Source organism: Nicotiana tabacum, chromosome 10, assembly GCF_000715075.1.
Source record: "Nicotiana tabacum cultivar K326 chromosome 10, ASM71507v2, whole genome shotgun sequence".
Lineage (NCBI taxonomy): Eukaryota > Viridiplantae > Streptophyta > Magnoliopsida > Solanales > Solanaceae > Nicotiana > Nicotiana tabacum.
Window position 1 is genome coordinate 172,797,440 of NC_134089.1, and position 23,955 is coordinate 172,821,394.

The 23,955-nt window shown below is 36.9% G+C and overlaps 1 long non-coding RNA gene across 1 annotated transcript; it reads right to left on the minus strand.

The window, feature by feature from the left end:
- Nucleotides 1–280: 280 nt before the first annotated feature.
- Nucleotides 281–6,460, minus strand: LOC107804948 (uncharacterized). Its single transcript, XR_001652335.2, has 6 exons — nt 5,543–6,460; nt 2,837–2,910; nt 2,562–2,729; nt 2,158–2,304; nt 1,322–1,475; nt 281–717 (listed from the first exon to the last, which is right to left on the minus strand). It is a non-coding gene; the product is annotated as an uncharacterized LOC107804948 (long non-coding RNA).
- Between the last annotated feature and the right edge of the window lie 17,495 nt (nt 6,461–23,955).

Sequence of the window (23,955 nt, forward strand, 5' to 3'; positions counted from 1 at the left end):
TTTAACAACAAAAGTACAATCGTACAATAAACTTAAATTTTCAAAATATTTTTCAAACATATTTTATAGCCTAATTTAAAACTTTCAACTATCAAACATGAAACATATTCACTTATGTATTTTAGGTCTGCACTCTGCAGTTTGGTGCTTCACGCATAGGCTTAATTCTTTTCTCTGCACCAGATACACAAAGTAATTTATTTTGTTGCTGCATACAAGATATTTTACTAATGAGTATTTATGAGACTGAAAACAAAAATAATTGAGTGAACCATCTAATCTAAAGATAGAACTCGTTTATTTATTTGTTTAGTCCAAGTCTACAACAGAAACCAATAAAGCTTATAGCAACCATGTCATCAGGCCTACATAAAGCAGCCATTTTTAACAGCCAGGCTATTACATTATGAAATTCTATAATAGCTACAATGTATACAAGTATTTTAAATTAGGACAAAAGGAGTAGTGTAACACAAAGATTATTGTGCAAAGCAAACCTTGGCAACATCATTCCATCTGATAATGTAAGTATCTGATGACATGGCACTCTTCCTTAAGAGTTGCAAGTGAGCTTCGATTTTCCATATCCAACTGAATGACAAACATTTGAGTCACAACGATTTTCTTGGTCTTCAATCTTCCTTTTCTTTTCTTTCTTTCTTTCTGTCCTGAGAATGACACATTTCAGTTACTTGTTGGGGACTTCTGTTTGAATCTCTGCATATTCAAAAGCGCAAGTCATCAAGCGAAACCAGTTAGTTAGACAAGAACCTGATGTGAAAACTACCAGAAGTCATCTCTAAAGGTTTAACAGTGAACAAAAGAAGATAAGATACTAATCTGAATAGTCAATCCGCTGACAACATTTTTCCGATTCTTAAAGCATCAGTGGCCCTTCTTGCAAATAAAGGACTAAATGCAACTTAATGAATGAAAATAACTCAAACAGGTTGATCAGGTTTTTAGCTTCCTTTTTCTCTTTAATTTCTTTTTTCTTGCTCGTTTATTATGTGAACCAGAATTTCTGGTCAATTCTTCTCCCTTTACATATCAATTTATGGATAACTCGTCCTTAAATTAGAGGGAGTAAAACAAGACTACTTTAATAGAGTTTTAAATTATACTTGATCCTAGTATATCTTGCTCTGGGAGTACATGTTCTTGAATTAAACCAAATTCTATTTGATCCTAGTACATATTGCTCGGGATTGGAAATGCATTTCCCTGATCAAAGTTTACGATTGCAGGGATGAGGATATGAGCAAGTCATATAATACTGTCAAAAAGGACACACTTGAAAGGAAAAGATAAAAAAGCTTACTTTCCAGTGATTGATTTCTGAGATGGAATTATAGCCAGTGGACAGTTGCCCTTGTTCATAGCCTTTGGTGTATCTTGTTTGAGTCCGCAATCAGTTATCATATTATTAAAGCATGTACCTCTCCCCTCAACTGGAACCAAAAGCTCTATTTTTCCTAGAAAAAATCATCTTTTGAAAATTTAGTACCGGCTAATGAAGCTGGACTTATATGATCAAAGCATAGGAAATTAAAAAATGATATGTCAGGCATCATGAATTTTGGATCTGAAATTTTATACTTATGCATCAGACTCCAAGCAAGATGAAACTTAAAGTGAGTTTGCTGAGGATATGATGTAATATTAACCTTTCAATCTTCATAGCATTACTTCATCTCTCACCGTGTAAATAAAATAGCATTTGTATCTTAAGCAGTATACTATTCTGGAGGTATAAATTAATGTAACCTTGTTCATACAGAATTTTCATGAAGTATAATCCGCACACATATTATACTGAAGAAAGATGAGTTCATATTAGCTATATTGGATCAGCATTCCCTATACAGTAGATATGTGATGAGACTACTATCATTAAAATATTATACTGGATCAGCTCACTCTACTACAGGTTCCTATATATAGTAGATATGTGATCAGCTCTTCCGCGTGGAGATTACAAAGACCTATGTCTTGTAAAGACTGTATCCATTTTATGCCATCTAAAGACTACTGCATCATTTTATGCCTTCCAAGCCAACAAAGGCCAAGTAGTAATTCCAGACCAAACAGGCCATGCATGCTGCAGCATAACTTATAAAACAGACAGCAAATATGATATGGCAGTATATCGTGCACCTGCATCATCATCGAAGCTGTTGATCCATTGGCGCCTATTATTATCAGCAACGGTAGGTTTGGATTTCCAGCAACGCTGGTTTGCTAGCTGTCAACTCTGTATTTCTCTCACATACTGCATTGTTAATATCTTCTCCATACAAGTCACTTGATCAAAATGAAATAGTAAAGGAAAAATGACAGAATGTGATTAAGCATGAAAATAAACAGAATTAAAAGCTAAAAATGGAAGGAAAATTTTTGAATTTTCTCTTTCAGATAGTGTAGTGAAACATAGGGACAAATATAACTCACGTTACCAAAAAAAAAAAGTACAACTTTGCAAAAGTTCACTTCATTTTCTTATGCTATGCTAATGCTGCCAAGGTATGCAACCGAAATCTTCTCTTGAGAACGAAGGATACACTCCAAGGTCATGAGTTCCACTACTTTTACTGCTGGTTCCCTTGGAAGGGAGGTAATAACCGGCAAGGTGGACACCACGTGGACCGACAACTGAGAAAACGACTGCCAATAGCACATTGAACTATAGATCTTGATTTCCACAATCCGCTACGCTCCCCTAGTGTCGCCTGCAATCGTCATCTAACTTCATTCCACCAGCTTTTTAAATTTAACAATTACCCAGTAAAGGAGATAGATAACTCCTTTGATAATTAAGACGGTTAAGTAAATAAACCTGTGAAATCCGAACACGCTTTTTATTATTATGCAACTGTAGTGTGTACGGTTTCCCTGGTTCTATAAAAGCCCCTGAAGAAGGAGAAGATACAAAATCTTGGAATCAAATTGAACATGAAAATTGGACCGTTCTGCTATATACAGAGAGATTAAGTTTGAGCCAATCATTAATTTCTTTCACATAATCATGTGGCAAACAAGAAATTAAAAGAACAAATCAGACATTTGACAAGAAACGACCAAACATTACAGTTATGAAAGAAATGCATTTACATAAAAGAAAGTTTACATATAGTTCTCCCTATCTATCCACGATCATGTAGTCGAACAGATGGGAGGAAAATAAACAAAGCACAAAATGGGAAAAAATAAAAGGGGAAAATGGGTTGAGAATCAAACCCCAAAACGCCATATTTGGGGATTGAGAAACTTTGCGCAAAGATGCAGAGCGGAGCTTGGAAGGTGAAGTGCGACGTTTCCTATTCTCCATTTTTAAAAGGGTTTTGGGGTTTATGTAAAGTACTCTTCATTGTCAGTGGTTTTCACTTCCCGAGCTTTTTTTTTCCCCTGATTTGTTCTTTATCTTTATTTGCCAAATTGTTGTTTATTTAGATCGCAACACGGATTAATAGCCAGTTTGGCTAATCTGAAAAAATCAGCTTATTTAGAAATTACTTTTTTCAAAATTGCTTTCCAAAAAAATATTTTTTGAGAGAACTAGTTTGTGTTTGGTTAATCTATATCATATTAAAAACACGAAGGTCTTTAGCGAGATGTCGTTTGTCTTTTTTATCCTTTAAATATAAAGTTCACACTAGACAAATAGTCTTTTAATTATTATTCTATTTTTATTAGGAATATTCATTTAATTAATGTTCTAACATTTAGGATTAGTAATTGAATTATTTTCCTAATATTTAGTACTTTGACATCAAACAAAATTTTGTATATTGAATATTTCCTTATTCAAATTAGGTACAAACTTCTATATCTAAGTAATGAAGCAAAATTTTAGTTACAAAAATTATTTCCTTTTAGAATTTATTACCTCTAGCACCAAAGATTTAAAATAATTCTAGACGATATATTAAAATAGGCTTTGACTTAAATGTTCTCTTATCAAATAGTAGATATTTTCATTCTTATTCTTAAATGTCTTATTTTCCTAAGTATATGATCAGAATAACTAGGGTCATTTACTTATTTTCTAATATTTTAAAACTTTAAAATCAATAAATTTTTATTTATTGTATTTTATTACTTGAATTAAAAGTTTGAAAACAAGTAAGATTATTTTACGAAATTATTTTCTTTAATTAATATATAACTATAAAATTTGTGATAAATATCAGTATTAATTGTATGGTCGTGATAAAGTCATTCATGTGATGAAAGAGAACATATATCAACAACATCATTCATGACTAACACTCTGTTTGGATTATTGTTCCCCATCATTTTATAATGTATTGTATTGTATTGTATCGTGTCGTTGTCACACCTCCTTTCCCCCGAGGAGATAGGGAGTTTTTCCAATTAAAGTGGCATTAATCGAAATAGGATTATTTATTCAATTCAGAGTCGTCACTTGGAATAATTTATGGTGTCCCAAGTTACCGGTTTATTTTAAATCCCAAATCGAGGAAAATTGACTCTATTTTTGATCCGCGAATACAGAAGACCGGGTAAGAAATTCTGTTAACCCGAGAGAAGGTGTGAGGCACTCCCGAGTTTTGTGGTTTTAGAACGGTCGCTCAACTATTAATAATTGGCTTAATTATCTGATTAATTACATGTTTAAACCCATTATGCATTTTTAACTTTTAACTACTTTTAGTATTTATGGAATTATTTTTGGAACAAGCCATGATGTCGTACACTTGCCATTTTGGTACACGTTGCAAACCGCGCTACATGAAATGCACCCGCGATTTACGACATGTTTATTTTGTTATTATTCGAAGTTATGACCGGGTCACATGAAATGCACACCCTAATTGGGGATTATGTACCATGACTATGCCACGAAAATCGTACTCATAGTCGTGATAATTTAATTACGCGCCTAAAGCAAATTACGATATTCATTATTCTTCCTAAACTAATTTGAGATTATTGTAGGGTCTAAGAGTTATGGAATGAATTTGTGGAGGAGGGTATATGATTACGAAGTTATTGGGCTTGACAAAATTTATTATTTTGCCCAAACTAATTCAACTCAATACTTTTAAGTATAAAAGGTTCACCATTTTTTAATTCTTCAATCACTCCCCATGGCCCACAAATTTACCTACAACCTAATTTTAATTTCTCTCTCTCAAAAATCCAGCATACAAAATAATTCTTAAAGAGAACTTCTAACAAGCAACTTAAACAAATTCATTAGATTAAGGAAAAATCCACTAACGTAATATTCATCATTGATAAATCACCTAATAGAACCAGACATGATTAACGTCATCCGCTGCTTCTATTCAACTTGTAATTATATGAACTTAATAATAACTCAACATTGATTACACAAATAAAATAAGAAAACTCAGCATTAATTACACAAACTTAATAACCAAAACTCAACATTCCACACCCATTAACACAAGACGGCAAATCCAAATAACAAAATATGAACCATTTAATTAGTGACCAACAATTTAGAAGAAGAAAGATCGAAACAATTCGTGGAGAAAAAGAAAAATAAGCTGACCTTTATGCTAAATATTTTGATGTCGAACACGGTTGAAATTTAACGGCCAAAGAAACTTGAAAACGGAGCCTCTAAAATAAACCTCGATGGCGACCTCAAAACTCGATTGAAGATGGTGTTTTAATGGTGTTTTGGAGGTGTTTTTGCTAGTTAGAGGTGCTGAGTTTTGGAGGTTTTGGGGGGGAATGTTTTGGTGGTTAAGAGGTGCGAAAATGGGCAACCTTCATGGCTGTTTTGAGGGGAGGAAAACATAGGTAAATTTGGATGGTGTTGAGACTGCTGATTTGGTAGTGAAAACAGAGGTTCATGGCTGAATTTTCGGGCAGATTTCAGCTCTCTTTTTGGAGCTTTTTGAGCAGCTTTTCCATAGCTTTTCATGGAGTTTTAAGAAGCTTTTTTACATGGTTTAAATGAAAGAAAGATTAGTGATTGATGATGAGGAAGAAGACGACCCAGATCCCTCTTCCTCCACCTTCCTTTCTCTTTTTGTTCTCTGTCCAGATCTGTTTTTTATTTTTGCTCTCTTTTCGTTTTTTTTTCGATCCCCTCATTTTTTTGTGCTTCTCTCGTCACTCTATTTTCCCCATCTCTTTCTTCTATCTTCTCTATCTCTGTAGGTGTGTATTTTCAGGTGGTTTAGTAGCTTTATGGCTGAGCTTTCATGGTGATTTTTAGGTAGAGATGAGGTAAGAAAGATGAGCAAAGAGGGAAGAAAATGGAGGTCACGTTTCTTTGCTTTGTTTTTTCCAGCCCTCCCATTGTCTGTCTGTGTTCTTTTATAGGAGGAAGGTGCATGAAAAGAGCCCAAATATATGAGGAGGTCAGAGAGAAAATTCTTTCTGTTGGAATCTTTTTGGTTATGTTTGCCATGGATGTCTCTACATACATGGTATGTGGGTGATGATAAATTGGATAACAAGAAGGGAAAGAAATGAAAATCAATTAAAAATGATACCTTACATGACTGTGTACTTGGGTATTAGATAAAGATAAAAAAAAATCTAGTAAAACTTAGACTAGAGTGAGAGCATATGCTCTGACGGAATGCAAATTTTCTTTCCCCCTTTTTTTTGTGAATTTTCTTTTACAAATGAAAACAAAATATACATTTCTAAAAAAATGACCCTTTTTGTGATTTTAATTTTCTTAAGTAAAACCTATAAAAGGTGAAATAAGAGTTAAAATATGTAGATTAAACTTAAAATATATTTACATACTAAGATGTGATAAAAATTAAAGCATGGTAAAAAATTAGGTGCTCACAGCTGCCCCTCTTTGCTTGGAAATCTGGATAGTTTTCAGGCAAAGACACAGTGAGTCCTGTGACTAATTTTTTATCATATCATTATTTAAAAAAAGAAGAAAATAAAAGAAAAAGGTGCAACCGAGTCCTGGTTTTGGACAACCGACATATCCCAGGTTATAAGGGAATCAGGTCGCGTGTAGTTCAAGAAGAATAATGGAATGATGAGTTCGAGAGTCGAGTGAGGTTCCGTTGAGGCTCTAGTCCGTGGTCATGTTATTACATCAAAATCAAAATTAAAGAAACTAACTAAGCCTATCAGCTACGAGTTACAAGATTCTTATTTATGAGTCTTCTAAAGCTTGATATTGAGTCTTGGTTGGTTCTTCATGCGGACTCTGATCTGAATCTTGATGCTTGTTAGTTGCAGGTGCTGGTTCATTCCTTTTTTAACTTCTCGGATCAAGGCGGGACATGCAAAGCTTGTGACTTCAATCACGTCTTGAGTAGTCCACATCTTTTCTCCGCTTCTGCACTTTGAGTTCACTTCTTTTCTTTTTCTTCTTTTTCTTTTATTCTGGATTGAGACTCCTTCTTTTGATTGTCTCGAACCATGTGCCTTGAGGTAAAACCTTCTCAGACACCAAAACAAACAAACGAACGAAATTTTTCTGCCCCAGTTTTCACTAGGAAAATTTCGTGAATTACTGTATTTTAAACTACTTCTTTATTGAAAACAATAAAAATCAGGATTGTGTATCCTTGGAAAAAAAAGATTAAAGAGTGGAGGCCCTATATCTAAAATGAGATCAACTAGGGATTGGAGACCTTATTGTTGGAAAATCATCAACTAGGGAATGGTGACCCTATGTTGGCATCAGGTTATGCTGGCATCAACTAGGGAGTGGAGACCCTATGTTGGCATCAACTAGGGAGTGGTGACCCTATGTTGGAAAATCATCAACTAGGGATTAGAGACTCTATGTTGGCATCAACTAGGGAATGGAGACCCTATGTTGGCATCAGGTTATGTTGGCATCAATTAGGGAGTAGGGACCGTATGTTGGCATCAACTAGGGAGTGGTGACCCTATATTGGCATCAGGTTATGCTGACATCAACTAAGGAGTGGAAACCCTATATTGGCATCAACTAGGGAGCGGTGACCCTATGTTGGAAAAGAAGACTAGGGAGTGGAGGCCCTATGTCTAAAACGAACCAAGAAGGATTTTTGTTTTTTTCAGAGAAAAAACCATTTTCATTTTTTTCTTTTGAGAAAACCGTTCTTTTAAACAAATTGCCCTAGCGCTTTTTTTTTTTCAAAGGCATGAACAAATGACTTTTTTTATTGAAACATCCTCTTTTTTTTTTTTTTAAATTTTCTAGGAGAAAATTCATCAGACTAGGTTTTTATATCTTAGGAGAAAAATTCATCAGACTAAGACATATATCCTAGGAGAAAGTTCATCAGACTGGGTTTTCTAATTTATTATCTTAGGAGAAAGATTTATCAGACTAAGATTTCAATCTTAGGAGAAAGATTCATCAGACTAAGATTACGATCCTAGCAGAAAATTCATCAGACTAGGTTCTTTTTTTAAATCCTTTTTTTAATCTTTTTTTTAATCTTAGGAGAAAGATTCATCAGACTAAGATTTCTATCCTAAGAGAAAATTCATCAGACTAGGTTTTCTTATCTTAGAAGAAAGATTCATCAGACTAGGTTTTCTTATCTTAGGAGAAAGATTTATCAGACTAAGATTTCTATCCTAGGAGAAAGTTCATCAGACTAGGTATTTTTTTTGTTATCTTAGAATAAATATTCATTAGACTAAGACTTTTATCCTAAGAGAAAGTTCATCAGACTAGGTTGTTTATATTAGGAGAAAGATTCATCAGACTAAGATTTCTTGTTTTAGGAGAAAATTCATCAGACTAGGGCTCTTATCTTAGGAGAAAAATTTATCGGACTAAGATTTTAATCCTAGGAGAAAGTTCATCAAACTATGTCTTTTTTTTTTGTATCTTAGGAGAAAGATTCATCAGACTAAGATTTTGATTCTAGGAGAAAGTTCATCAGACTAGGTCTTTTTTTTTTATCTTAGGAGAAAGATTCATCAGACTAAGATTCTCTCTTCTTCTTTTTTTGGTATCTTAGAAGAAAGATTCATCAGACTAAGATGTTTATCCTAGGAGAAAATTCATCAAACTAGGTTTTCTATCTTAGTAGAAAGATTCATCAGACTAAGATTGTTATCCTAGGAGAAAGATTCATCAGACTAGGGTTTTCTTATCTTATTATCTTAGAGGAAAGATTCATCAGACTAAGATTTTTATCCTAGGAGGAAAATTCATCATACTAGGTTTTCTTATCTTAGGAGAAAGATTCATTAGACTAAGAGTTTTTGTCCTAGGAGAAAGATTCATCAAACTAGGTTTTTATATCTTAGGAGAAAAATTCATCAGATTAAGACTTCGATCATAGGAGAAAATTCATCAGACTAGGGTTTTTTTTGTTATCTTAGGAGAAAGATTCATCAAACTAAGATGTTTATCCTAGGAGAAAATTCATTAGACTAGGTTTTCTATCTTTGGAGAAAGATTCATCAGACTAAGATTTTTATTGGGAAGAAAATCCATCAGACTAGGACTTTTTATCCTAGGAGGAAAACATGAAGAGCAATGGCAAAATTTTATGCACACTAGCAAGACAAATAAAAGCAAATATTTGAGAAACTTCCCTTTTTCGGCTCTTCTTTTCTTTTCTTTTTCTTTCTTTTCTTCTCTTTTTTTTTGTTTTGTTTTTGAACCAACTTCCTTGCACTGCTTTGTTCCCATTTCAAACAAATTTTTTTTATTAGTTTTAATAGTGGTGGTCGGTTTGTGGCCTTGAGTCTTGGGCAACTTGGCTTTGTGATCATGCAGCCTTTGGAAGACCGACTGCCTTGGTAGTTGGTTGCACTACTGGGAGACTCTGTTGTTGCTTTCAAGGAACCTTTACTTTCTGTATCAACCCTGATTATTTCAATTCCAGTGCCATTGGTTTTTTGTGTCTCAATCAGCCTTATCTCGAAAAAGAGATTTCTTTTCTTGGATAACCTTTTCTGATATCTTGAATGGTTTTTGCTTTTGAAGCAATTTCTCTTTCAGAGAGAATCACAACTGGAAGTGCCTTTTACACGATGTGCACACTCCATAGTCTTTGTTTAGTGCTACAGAGAATCACTGATTAACCTCACAGTCTTTTCTTGCTTGCTTTAGACAAGTAGGCCGACAAAAGTCTTTTTTTGGGGGAGCCTTCGCATGAATCCTCAAGGTCTGTTGACAGTAACAACTGAGTGTGATGGCCAAATTTACTTTATGCAATTGAAAAATTGGTATCAGATTTTGAAATCTTTTCTTGCTTGTTTTGATAAGGACTAACTCAGAATGAAGGCCACAATGATGCAAATAAATAAGTATTAACAAGAAATGCCCTTGTCGGAAGGACAGAAGGAAGAGTTTTTTTCCCTTTTTCTTTCAATAACTATCCTTAATGATCATGACATGCATTTTGGACTCAATGCCCTGATCTATTAAACTAGTCTAATCTTCCCTTTTACCATTCTTATGACCTTTGAAGTCGGGCTTGTTCGTGCCGATCCTTTGCATCGGCTTCATGACTCACTTTTGACTAGTGGTGCCTCAAGGAGTTTTCACCAACAAGTCTCTCTCATTTATTCATCCCTGCTTACCGTCGTGTTACAGTGCCCGTGAGGTTTTTCACTAGTAAAACTCTCATTTTTTTTTCTTTTGCTCTCTTGTGCGAGCATCTTAACAGTGTTCTATGTCGCGTGACAACTGTTGCTCATTGCATGCTTCTCCTGGCATTCTTAAAAGCATATCGGGAGGTCTTTATTTGGAATATTTTTGGATAGGGTTGGAAAGAAAAAACGTCATGAAGGCTCAAAGTAGACTCAATATGATGGGTTGTACACTTACAACTCTTGAAATCGACTCTTTCAAAAGAGAAATAAAATCTTTGTCCTAGTTTCAAATACTGAGGATTTTTTTTTGGAATGTTTTTTGAATTCTTATTTGGTTGGACCGAACCGTGTAAGGCTGCCTACGTATCATTTTTTTAAGAAATCAGGTCTAACGTAGTTCAAACATCTAACCGAACTATTTTTTCATCTTTCTTTCTATTTCTTTTTTTTTCTTTTCTTTTTTCTTTTTGTTTTCAAAACAAGGTGCCCCAGCCTTCTATTTTCTAGGGGCATGGACCTTCGACTGTTCCTTTTTCTTTTTCATTTGAACTTTCTAAGAGTTGCCCCAATTTGCACTCTTGGGGCATGAACTTTTTTTCTTTTTCTTTTTTCATTCATTTTTTTACTCTAGACTTGATTCCAAGAGAGGGGGTTAAAGAAAATGACATCGGCTCAAAAGGGGTAGAGAAGGATATAAAGTATTTGGATAGTATAAAAAAGGCCTCCCAACCTCGAGAACGCCAATCATGTTAGCCCTTTGCAATCACGACATCGATTGACAAGTTGCTTTCTCGGTCTTTTTCAGTGTAAAGCTGTATGAGCAATACTTTTCTCACAGTGAATGACCCCGGTCAATTTGGGTGATTTTCTTGGATTTATCTCGATGTAGAAGAACATTTTGCCACTAAACTGATCCATTTCAAGTTGTCTGAAATACATCTTCTTTTGAAAAACACTTTCTATCTCTTAGTGCTAAACATACTTCAACACGTCCGATCATCCTTAAGCCTGATCTTCTCAAATGATTCAAAAGGTAGAGATCCTTAATTTCTATGAGCATGACTGCTTTGGTTCCATGGAAACTTGGTTCATGCTTATTTTTCAAATGTTTCATGTATTTATTCATCTTTAAAAGTATCTCTTTCTCACTTATCCAATTTGAGACTAAATCAGTTTTCTAAGATCTGGCCAAAATTTTCGCATGCATGTCATGTCACTAGAACTAACGTGAAAAGAACTATGCACAAAATGGATACAAAGTGACTGACTGGCCTTTTTCATTGAATAAAGGATAGAAGGGTCCGATAGCACAAAAAGAAGAAGAAAAGATGACAAAATAAGCTACCATGACTCCTCTCTATCTAAAAAAGGAGTGACTTTCGAGTTGCTAAGCGATATCTAGCCACAGACTTGCACATTAACATTACTACGGTATTCGACCATTTTTATTGTTATGGATTCAGCACCCAAATTCTGACTTTTGATCAAATTGTTCCTCATATTGGCTGTCGGATTTCAAGATTGACAACATGGGCATTTTCACAGTACTTAATTCGCCAAAGGACTTGGACGAATTCTCATGTCTCCCTATCATCACAGATCATCCAAGCAGAGCATGTCCTGTTGTTCAAAACTGGTAAAAGTTGCCTTTATTTTTATCACCAACTTGCCTATTTGCCTTTTCGTAACCTTAGTTGGATCAACAATAGTGGTTCTTGTTCCTTCGGATGAGAAGATGCTTTTATTTCCGAGGGATCTTGGATTGTTCTTGGTGACTCGCCATTGCAAACCAACAAACCAACCACCTTTAACTAACTTTTATTTCAAAAAAAACAAGCTTGTTAGAATAAACACTCTCTTTTTCTTTTTCCTTTTTTTCTCTTTTTTTCTTTTTTCTTTATTTTGTCACTCCTTTTTTTTCAAAATCATTCGATCGAACCTGATGTGGGAACATGAATTAGATCTTGCGCAGTTCGGGAAGATCAGAAATAAAGTAAATAAACTAACTCTTTTTTTTTGGATTTTGCATTTTTTGTCTTTTTAATTTTCGAAAGAAAGAATTATAAAGAAGAAAAAAAATATTTTTGGATTTCGATTTGTTTGTTTTTTTTTGAGAATTTTTGAAAAGAAAGACTTCTAAAGAAGAAAGAAATTATATATTTTTATTTGATATTTGATTTTTTTTTAAGAATTTCGAAAGAAAAACTACTAAAGAAGAAAGGAAATATTTTTAGATTTTTAGAATTTTATTTTAAAATTATGAAAGAAAGACTTCTAAAGAAAATATTTTTGAATTTTGAATTTCCTTTTCAATTTTCGAAAGAAAAACTTCTAAAGAAGAATGAAAATATTTTTGGATTTTTAGAAGAAATAAAAAAAAATATTTTTGGATTTTTTAAATATTGGGGTCTAAAAGAAAGACTTTCTAAAGAAGGAAATAAAGGAAAATATTTTTGGATTTTTCGAAAATTGTGGTGTCCAAGAAAGACTTTTCTAAAGGAGGAAGTAAAGGAAAATATTTTTGGATTTTTAAAAATTGTGATCTCAAAGAAAGACTTTTCTAAAGAAGGAAGCAAAGGGAAATATTTTTGGATTTTTTTTTAAAATTGTTGGCCGGAACCGATAAGGTTTGCCTACGTATCTCACGTCCGGTGAGAATCAGACCCGCGTAGTTCGGCCAGTTTTGACGGAACAAGGAAAACATGACTTTTGAAAACAATCACTTATTTTCTTCTCTCCTTTTCTTTTGAAAATTTCGGCAGAGTTTCGGATTTGGAATACCTACCTCTCACTTTTGATTTTTTTTCGATTTTATTTTTTATTTTTTTATTTTCTTTCCCTATTCTACAAGCCGGTCAACATGCAAGCCGAAGCAAATAAATGCGCAAATAGCACATAAGATGCATTAGGATGGTCTTTTTAATTTGGGTACACTTGTCCTAGACGGACTCAACCCCTGTGTTTAGTCCTCAAAGTCAAATGCACGTGATGCAAGCAAACGTACCTACTAGGGATCCGGCATGAGGCTATATTATTCTAGGTTTAAAATTTGGGTATATTGTTCTAGACCTAGCTTACCCGAGCGGACAGCTCGAGCCGGGGGGAGGGGGGAGCGTAACAGGAATACAGAAGCTTCACTGGCTTTGCAACTTTTCCGAACCTTGTTCTAAAATTGGGATATGACTCTAACAGAAAAGAAGCCACGCGAAGCGCACGCTCCCCAGAAGATTTAGAAGACTCAGAGAGAAGAGGGTTTCGTAACAATTTTTATATACAGTTCAATCAATATCAAAGCGGTAAAAAGCTCATTTAGCACATTAGGCTCAACATCAAATATCAAATAATAGATAAAATCCAAGTATAACAGTTATTCTAAGCTCGAATTCTGAACCCTGAACTAGAAGTTCTGGGTTCTTATCCCCAACAGAGTCGCTAGAGCTGTCACACATCCTTTTTCCCGAGGGGATAGAGAGTTTTTTCAATTAAAGTGACATTAATCTAAATGAGATTATTTATCCCCAGCAGAGTCGCCAGAGAAGGCACATCTCCTTTTCACCGAAGGGGAGAGGGAGTTTTTCCAATTAAAGTGACATTAACCGAAATGAGATTATTTATTTAATTTAAGAGTCGCCACTTGGAATAATTTATGGTGTCCCAATTTACTGATTATTTTAGATCCCAAATCAAGAAAATTGACTCTTATTTATGGTCTGCGAACACAGAAGATCGGGTAAGGAATTCTGTTAACCCGAGAGAAGGTGTGAGGCACTCCCAGATTCCATGGTTTTAGCGCGGTCTCTTAACTATTAATAATTGGCCTAATTATCTGATTTATTAAATATTCAAAACCTATATGCATTTTATTCCTTTTAACCACTTTTAACATTTATGGAATTTGTTTGAACAAGTCGCGACGTCGTGCACTCGTTTGTTTTTGTACATATTGTGAATCGCGTCACGTGAATCGTACTCGCGATCTACAACATGTTTATTTTATTATTGTTTGAAGTTGTGGTCGAGTTGCATGAAATGTACACCCGAATTGGGGATTGTGTATCGTGACCATGCCATGGGAAATCGTACCCATAACCACGATAATTTATGATTATTCACGCCTAAAGCAACTAACACATTTGAATTATTTATATTACTTTGAGATTATTAGTGGTACAAGTAAACATACAAGAAGACACAGTGTGGTATACTAAACAATTATCAGTTGTCTAACTGAAGAATTAAATAAAGGAAAAAGAAGTAAGAAACTTGAAACATTTTTCTGTATCACTCTGGAAAAAAAACTAAAAACTCAAAATCAATATACAAATTTAAAATCAAGGAAAACAACAAAAGAATCACATAATCTCCAATCTTCCAGAGATACTCGTTTGATAAATGGTCAAAAAGAGCAACATGTGAAAGTGACTCAATCTGCATAATACCAACTCAATACAAAGAAATAAGCAATTAATCTCCACGGTAATTGAGTAAATAGGGGTGGGGTGGACGAGAGGCTAAAGGTTAGAGATTTGGAGACATGCTCTTGAGTCTAAAGGTTTCAAGTTGAGCAGGACGAAGACAGAATACCTCGAGTGCAAATTTGGGGTTGAGCCAACGGAAGCGGGAGTTGAAGTGAGGCTTGACTTTCAAGTCATTCCCAAGAGGGATAGTTTCAAGTACCTTGGATCGGTTATTCAGGGGATCGGGGAGATTGACGAGGATGTCACACACCGTATAGGGGTGGGGTGGATGAAGTGGAGGTTAGCGTCGGGAGTCTTGTGTGACAAGAAAGTGCCACCGTTACTAAAAGGTAAGTTTTATAGAGCAGTGGTTAGGCCTGCCATGTTATATGGAACTGAATGTTGGCCGGTAAAGAACTCACATATCCAGAAGATGAAAGTAGCAGAGATGAGGATGTTGAGGTGGATGTGCGGGCATACAAGGATGAATAAGATTAGGAATGAAGATATTCGAGAGAAGGTGGGTGTGGCCCCCATGGAGGACAAGATGCGGGAAGTAAGACTCAGATGGTTCGGGCACATTCAGAGGAGGAGCACTGATGCACCGGTGAGGAGGTGTGAGCGACTGGCTGTAGTGGGCACGCGGAGAGGTAGAGGGCGACCTAAGAAGTATTGGGGAGAGGTGATCAGACATGACATGGCGCGACTTAGGATTACTGAGGACATGACCCTTGACAGGGAATTATGGAGGTCGAGCATTAAGGTTGTAGGTTAGGAAAAAATTGTGAATATTTCTACAGCACAATAGAGTGAGACTAGCCAGTTAGGAGTTAGACTAAGAATGCCATTGGTCGTCTATTGATGCAGGGCTTTACCTGCTAGTTTTTACTATACTAGTCATCTATTTCGTGTTCTGTATTTCATATCTCTTATATTGCTGTTATTTTATTATGCATTTTTATGGTACTAATATATCGTCTCCTATTGCTTTTTTGAGCCGAGGGTCTCCTGGAAACAACCTCTCTACTCTTCGGGGTAGGGGTAAGGTTTGCGTACATATTACCCTCCCCAGATCTCACTTGTGGGATTATACTAGGTTGTTGTTGTTGTTGGTAATTGAGTAAATACTCAAAAAGATAAACTTGGAGAGTAACTCAACCTAGATAGTGAAGTCCAAAAACAAACAAAAAAATAAAAAAAGTGCAAAATCCAAATTATTTTTTGGCCTACAGGCATTTAACCAATAAAAAGGACCAAAGTAAGCTAATTATCAAAGGTATCCACATCAATATTTTAGCTTTTAATCATTAAATACAAGTGACCAAAAGCAAACATTAAGGAAAGTGGGGAAAGAAGTCAGTCAAACAACACTTACGGAAGGAAACTAAAGGATTGACCATGTATACTACCTAGAAGGAAAGCACTAGCAATTGCAAGAGACCGATGGCCGATTGTTGGCAGGTGGGTGGGTAGACAAAGGTTTTAGCAATCAGAGGGAAAGGGAGGGGCGACAGATGGAGCTGGAGTTGCGGCTGATTCTTGGTTGTACTAGGAGCTGCCGTTCTATAGCTTTTTTTGGATTTTTTTAAGGTTTTGGGAAAGTCTTAAATTTTGGGCCAATTTGGGCAATGACTTGGACATTAAAGCAAGACTTTAGTAGAAATAGTCCAAATTAAAACTTCTTTCCTTTTTTTGCGATTTTGATTATTTCTTTTATTGATTAATAGATGAAAATAAAAATACTACTCCTAAACTTGAATAGCAAGATAAAATACTAATCATTCAAAATTTACTTATCAAGCTAATATATATATATATTTTCTTTATTTATAAATGAAAATAAAGCTTATATTAAAAATGTGACTTTTTTAATTGTTTTTAATTTTCTTAAATAAAATATATATAAAAGAAGAAATAAGAGCTACAATATGTAAATTAAACTTAAAATATATTTACCTACTAAAAGTGATGAAAAACTCTAATATAGTTAAAAATGAGGTGCTCACAATCGTTTTATGAATACAATGTTTGGATAGATTGCATTATTTTTTATTGTTAAATAATATTTTGTTGTTTGGTTTGACTGTACCGTACTATACTGTAACTGATAAGTTTACTAAAATACCCTTAATTATTTAAATATTAAATTTATCAAAAATTATGCATAAAAATAATTTTAAAAAATAAAACAAAGAAGGCAAAACACCTTAAGAAAGTAGAACAAAGGAGCGAGACAGAAGAAGGCAAAACAAACGAGCACATTAAATTAGAATTGAGTTAAAAGCAAATTAGAAGAAAAATAAAACAGAAGGAGACAAAACACCTTTAACGTTTGCGGCAGAAGTTCGGGAAAAAACAAAAGAGGTTATAGGTTGGAGATTTTGAGTTAAAATAGAAAACAAAGTAAAGGGTAAAATAGAATTGTAGAGTAATAAGTTAGGGCATAATTGAAAAGAAAAATAGGAAACAATCCCACCACATCAAATTGGTTGTTTCAAAAGAGGGTACTTTTTATTATTCCGGAACAATGAATTTAACAATACAATACAACCAATTTTAATGAAACAGTCAAAACAAATATTATTTTGGGATAAGAATACAATATGATACAATGGGGAACAACCATCCAAACCAGCTCTAAATGAGATTCAATCCGCTCAACCCAATATTGTGTCACTAAAATATTATCAACAAATAAATATTAATTAGTTAACTTAAAATAATATATTTTAAAATGTGTATGTAGATAAAAGTAAATGTTATAAACACTATCTTAACTATTTATACACATCAAAATATACATGAAATGCTAATAGACCTTATCTTTTTAAGAATTATATGACGCCACGATACACTTCATGTTGGATAAAAAAAATATAAAAAACAAAACAACAACAACAACATAATAATAATAATAATAATAATAATAATAATAACAATAAAAATAGAAGTACTTATTTTCTACCTTAAATTTTTTTGACAATCATTTTATTTATTTCAAGAAATACAAAAATAGTACTCATCCAATTAAATTCTCCATAAGATAACTAAACCAAATCATATAGAATTATATATGAGGTACTTGAACAAATAGAATTTACTTTTTTAAGGCCATCAAAAATATAGTATTGTTGCATGATATTAGAGTACACGTCAACATATTTTTCACTTTGTCTGAGTTATTAAACTAATTGCACAACTCATCTCGTTCTTGGGGCCGTATCTGCGGTCTCACACTTGCGGAAAAAGCATCGCATGTGTGAAAGTCACTTATCCGGGCTGGAGCCGCATCTGCGATCACTGGGCCGCATGCTTGTCTGGATCCGCCAAGACTTGGGTGGAGGGATTATTGCTTAGCTAGACCAGCCGGATCGCCAGCCTTGACTTGGGAGCAGTTCACACAGCTATTTCTGGAGAAGTTTCTCCCCATTACTCAGCAAGAGGCTTATCGGAGACAGTTTGAGCGCCTCCAGCAGGGTTCTATGATAGTTACACAGTATGAGACCAGGTTCATCGACTTAGCTCACCATGCTCTTGTCATACTTCCTATTGAGAGAGAGAGAGAGAGAGGGTGAGGAGGTTTATTGATGGTCTTATTCAGCCGATTCGCCTTTAGATGGCTAGGGAGGCTAGGAGTAAGATCACTTTTCAGGAGGCGAACAATGTGGCCCGTAGAGTGGAGATGGTCCTGTCGTAGGGAGGTGGTCATGGGTCGAATAAGAGGCCCCGTCATTTAGGTAGATTCAGTGGTGCTTCGTCTGGAGGCAGAGATTCATATGGTAGAGGCCATCCTCCTAGGCCCTTTCAGTCAGCTCTTCAGGTCTCCCACAACGCTTCAGAGAGCCGTGGTCTGCAGATGCAGTATTCCAATCAACAGTCCTACAGTGCACCACCAACTCCTATCAGTGCACCGCCGCTCCAGAGTTTTCGGGGTGGTCATTCAGGTCACCAGGGTCAGTCTCAATTTCCTCAGCCATAGCACTCAGGTGGATGTTTTGAGTGTGGTGAGTATGGTCATATCAGAAGGACTTGTCCGAGGTTGGTGGGTACTCAGTCGTAGCAGCAGGGTTCCTGTACTATGGTCCAGGCACCAGGTGTTCCACAGACCGCCCAGCCAGCTAGAGGTAGGGATAGAGGCTCTAGGGGCGGAGGTAGATGATTTAGAGGTGGAGCTCAGGCCGCTAGAGGTGGAGGCCATCCAGCTACAGGCCATCCCAGTGATGGAGCCTAGGGTGGTCGGACCCACCCCCAATGTTATACTCTTCTAGCTAGGACCGAGGCTGAGGCTTCAGATGCGGTTATCATAGGTACTATTCTGGTTTGTGATAGAGATGCTTTAGTGTTATTTGATCCAGGGTCCACCTACTCATATGTGTCATCTTATTTTGCACCGTATCTGTTATGCCTTGTGATTTATTGAGTGTTCCCATGTATATGTCTACACCGGTGGGTGATTCTATTGTTGTTGATCTAGTCCATCGTTCTTACATTGTAGTGATTGGGGGTCTTGAGACTCGTGAAGATTTGTTGCTTTTAGACATGGTCGATTTCGATGTTATATTGGGGATGGACTGATTATCACCTTACCACGCTATCTTGGACTGTCATGCCAAACTGTGACCTTAGCTTTACCGTGTATTCCTCGTTTAGAGTAGAGAGGGACTCCTAGTCATTCTACCCGTAGTGTTATCTCTTACGTGAAGGCTTGGTGCATGGTCGAGAAGGGGTGTTTGGCCTATTTGGCATATATTCGTGATTCTAGTACTGAGGTTCCCTTTATTGATTCTGTGCCCGTTGTTCATGAGTTTCCTAAGGTATTCCCTTCAGACTTGCCGGGTATGCCAACCGACAGGGATATTGATTTTTGCATTGATTTGGCTCCGAGCAATCAACCCATTTCTATCCCACCGTATTGTATGGACCCGCCTGAGTTGAAAGAGTTGAAGGAGAAATTGCAAGACTTGCTTGAGAAGGGTTTCATTAGGCCGAGTGTTTTGCCTTGGGGTGCGCCGGTGTTGTTTGTTAAGAAAAAGGATAACTCGATGAGAATGTGCATTGATTACCGGCAGTACAAGGTTAAAATCAAGAATAAGTATCCATTACCGAGGATTGATGATTTGTTTGATCAGCTTCAGGGTGCCAAGGTGTTTTCAAAGATTTATTTGAGATCTGGCTACCATCAGTTGAGGATTAAGGCATCTGATGTCCCTAAGACAGTATTCCGCACCTGGTACGGGCAATATGAGTTCTTGGTTATGTCATTCGGGTTGACAAATGCCCCCGTAGCCTTTATGGATTTGATGAACTGAGTGTTCAGTCCTTATTTGGATTTGTTCGTGATAGTCTTTATTGAAGATATTTTGATATATTCCCGCAGCCGGGAGGAGCACGAGCAGCATCTTAGAGTGGTTCTTCAGACCTTGAGGGATAGTCAATTATATGCTAAATTCTCGAAGTGTGAGTTTTGGTTGAGTTCAGTTGCATTACTGGGTCATGTTGTGTCAGTAGAGGGTATTTGGGTTGATCCGAAGAAGATTGAGGCAGTTAAGAACTGTCCTAGACCAGCATCAATTACAGAGATTCGAAGTTTCTTGGGATTGGCAGGCTACTATCGTCGGTTCGTGGAGGGGTTTTAATCTATCGCAGCCCCGATGACCAGGTTGACCCAGAAGGGTGCCTAGTTCATATGGTCGGACGAGTGTGAGACGAGCTTTTAGAAGCTCAAAACAGCTCTGACTACGGTACCGGTGTTGGTTTTGCCCATAGGCTCAGGGCCTTATACAGTTTATTGTAATGCTTCCCGTATTGGGCTTGGTGCAGTGTTGATGCAGGATGGCAAGGTCAATGCCTATGCTTCGCGCTAGTTGAAGATTCATAAGAAGAACTATCAAGTTCATGATTTAGAGTTGGCAGCCATAGTTCACACATTGAAGATTTGGAGGCATTATCTGTATGGCGTGGCATGTGAGGTGTTCACGGATCACAAGAGTCTTTAGTATTTGTTCAAGCAAAAATAGTTGAATTTGAGGCAGAGGAGGTGGTTAGAGTTGTTGAAGGATTATGATATCACTATCTTATATCACCCGGGAAACGCCAATGTGGTGGCCGATACCTTGAGTAGGAAGTCAGCCAGTATGGACAGTCTTGCTTATATTCCGGTCGGTGAGAGACCGCTTGCTTTGGATGTTCAGGCTTGGGCCAATCAATTTGTGAGATTGGATATTTCTGAGCCTAATCGTGTATTGGCCTGCACGATCACTCGTTCTTCCTTATTGGAGTGTATCCTTGATCGGCAGTATGATGATCCCCATTTGTGTGTCCTTAGAGACACGGTGCAGCGCGGAGGTGCCAAGCAGGTTACCTTAGATGATGATGGAGTTTTGAGATTGCAGGGTCGAGTTTGTTTGCCTAATGTGGATGGGCTCCGAGAGTTGATTTTAGAGGAGGCCCATAGCTCCCGGTACTCTATTCATCCGGGCGCCGCAAAGATGTATCAGGATTTACGGTAGCATTATTGGTGGTAGAGAATGAAGAAGGATATCATCGCATATGTAGCTCGGTGTTTGAATTGTCAACAGGTTAAGTACGAGCATCAGAGGCCTGGTGGTTTATTTCAGAGAATTGAGCTTCCCGAGTGGAAGTGGGAGCGGATCATTATGGATTTCGTTGTTGGATCCCGTAGACTCGGAGGAAGTTCGACGCAGTATGGGTCATTGTTGATAGGCTGACCAAGTTAACACATTTCATTCCTGTGACAGTCTCCTATTCATCCGAGAGGTTAGCTGATATCTATATCCGGGAGATTGTTCGTCTTCATAGTGTGCCTGTATCTATCATTTCGAACCGAGGTACACAGTTTACCTCGCGTTTTTTGAGAGCAGTTCAATGAGAGTTGGGCACCCAGGTTTAGTTGAGCACAAAATTTCATCCTCAGACGGACAGGCAGTCCGAGAGGACTATTCAGATTTTGGAGGATATGCTCCGAGCTTGTGTCATTGACTTTGGAGGCTCGTGGGATCAGTTTTTGCCATTAGCAGAGTTTGCCTACAACAACAGTTACCAGTCAAGTATCCAGATGGCTCCTTATGAGGCTTTATATGTAGGTGGTGTCGATCTCCAATTGGATGGTTTGAGCCGGTAGAGGCTCGATTGTTGGGTACAGATCTGGTTCAGGAGGCTTTGGACAAGGTCAGGATTATTCATGACAGGCTTCGCACAGCTCTGTCCAGGCAAAAGAGTTATGCAGACCGCAAGGTTCGAGATTTGGCATTCATGGTAGGTGAGTGGATATTACTTCGAGTGGCGCCTATGAAGGGCGTGATGAGATTTGGGAAGAAGGGCAAGCTTAGCCATAGGTTCATTGGCCCGTTTGAGATTCTTGATTGAGTGGGAGAGGTGGCTTATAGACTTGCGTTGCTGCCGAGCTTATCAGCCATGCATCCAGTGTTTCATGTGTCCATGCTCTGGAAATATCACGGCGATCTATCCCACGTGTTAGATTTTAGCACTGTCCAGTTGGATAAGAACATATCTTATGAGGAGGAGACGGTAGCTATTCTAGACCGGCAGGTTCGTCAGTTGAGGTCGAAAAGTTTTCCTTCTGTTTGTGTTTAGAGGAGAAGTCAACCTCCTGAGACATCGACCTGGGAGTCCGAGTCCGATATGCAGAGCCGTTATCTCGATCTTTTCCGCGACTCAGGTGATTCCTTCATCTGTTCGTTCGAGGATGAACGGTTGTTTTAGAGGAAGAGAATGTGATGACCCAAAAGCACTTGTTTTAAAACAAAATTTCCATGTTCTAAGGCCTTGAAAACTCATTTAGAACCACATCGATTTGCGTGCACTGTCCGGGCGCGTAGTCGGAAATTTTAAATATGATAATTTGTGAAAAATGATAAGTTTTGATTATAAAATGAGCTAATTTGACTCCGGTCAATGTTTTGGATAAACGGATCCGGACCCGTGATTTGACGGTCCCGGAGGGTCCGTAGGAAAATATGGGACTCAGGCGTATAACCGAAATCGAATTCCGAGGTCCCAAGCCCGAGAAATGAATTTTTAAAGGAAATTATTTTCTGGAATTGTTTAAAGAAGTTTAAAATGAAATTTGATTAGAACATGATGGTATCGGGCCCGTATTTTGGTTCCAGCGCCCGGTACAGGTCTTATATATGATTTAAGTTATTTCTGTGGAATTTGGTAAAAAACTGATGTCACATGACATGATTCGGACAAATTGCAAAATTTATGTTTAAAGAAGTTTTGAGAAAATTTCATTGATCTCGAGATTTAATTTGATGTTCATGAGGTTATTTTGATGATTTGATTATACGAGTAAGTCCATATGATGTTTTTGAGTTAGTATGACATTTGGTTTGGAGACCCGAGGGCTCGGGTGAGTTTCGGGATGTTTTTACACTTAGGCAAAAGTTGTAGATTTAGAGAAGTTGCTGGTCTCTGAAGCCAGGTCTCGCGGTCCGCGGTGGAAGCTTCGCGGCTGCGGTGGGGACTTCGCGACCGCGGTGGGATTTGTGCGGTCCGCAGTGAGCAAGGCCAAGCCTTCGCGGCCGCGCTCGATTTCTTGCGGTCCGGGTGGAGCTCCACTGTCGCAGTCTTTTTTATGCGGTCCGCGGAGAGGGTCTGAGACGAGTATAAATAGACGAGATTTTCAGTTAATTTTCATTTTTCAAAACCTCTAAAACATAAGAGGCGATTTTTCAAACAACATTTCTTCTCCAAATCAATTGTAAGTCATTTTTTACTAGTTTTCTTCAATCATTAACATCTTTTAACATGATTTCAACTTAAAATCAAAGATTTTCATGGGGAAAATTGGGTATTTTGGGTAGAACCTAGGTTTTTCAAAAATTGGGGATTTGGACCTCGATTTGAGGTCCGATTTCAAAACAAATCATATATTTGGGTTTGTGGGGGAATGGGTAATCGGGTTTTGGTTCGAACCTTTGGT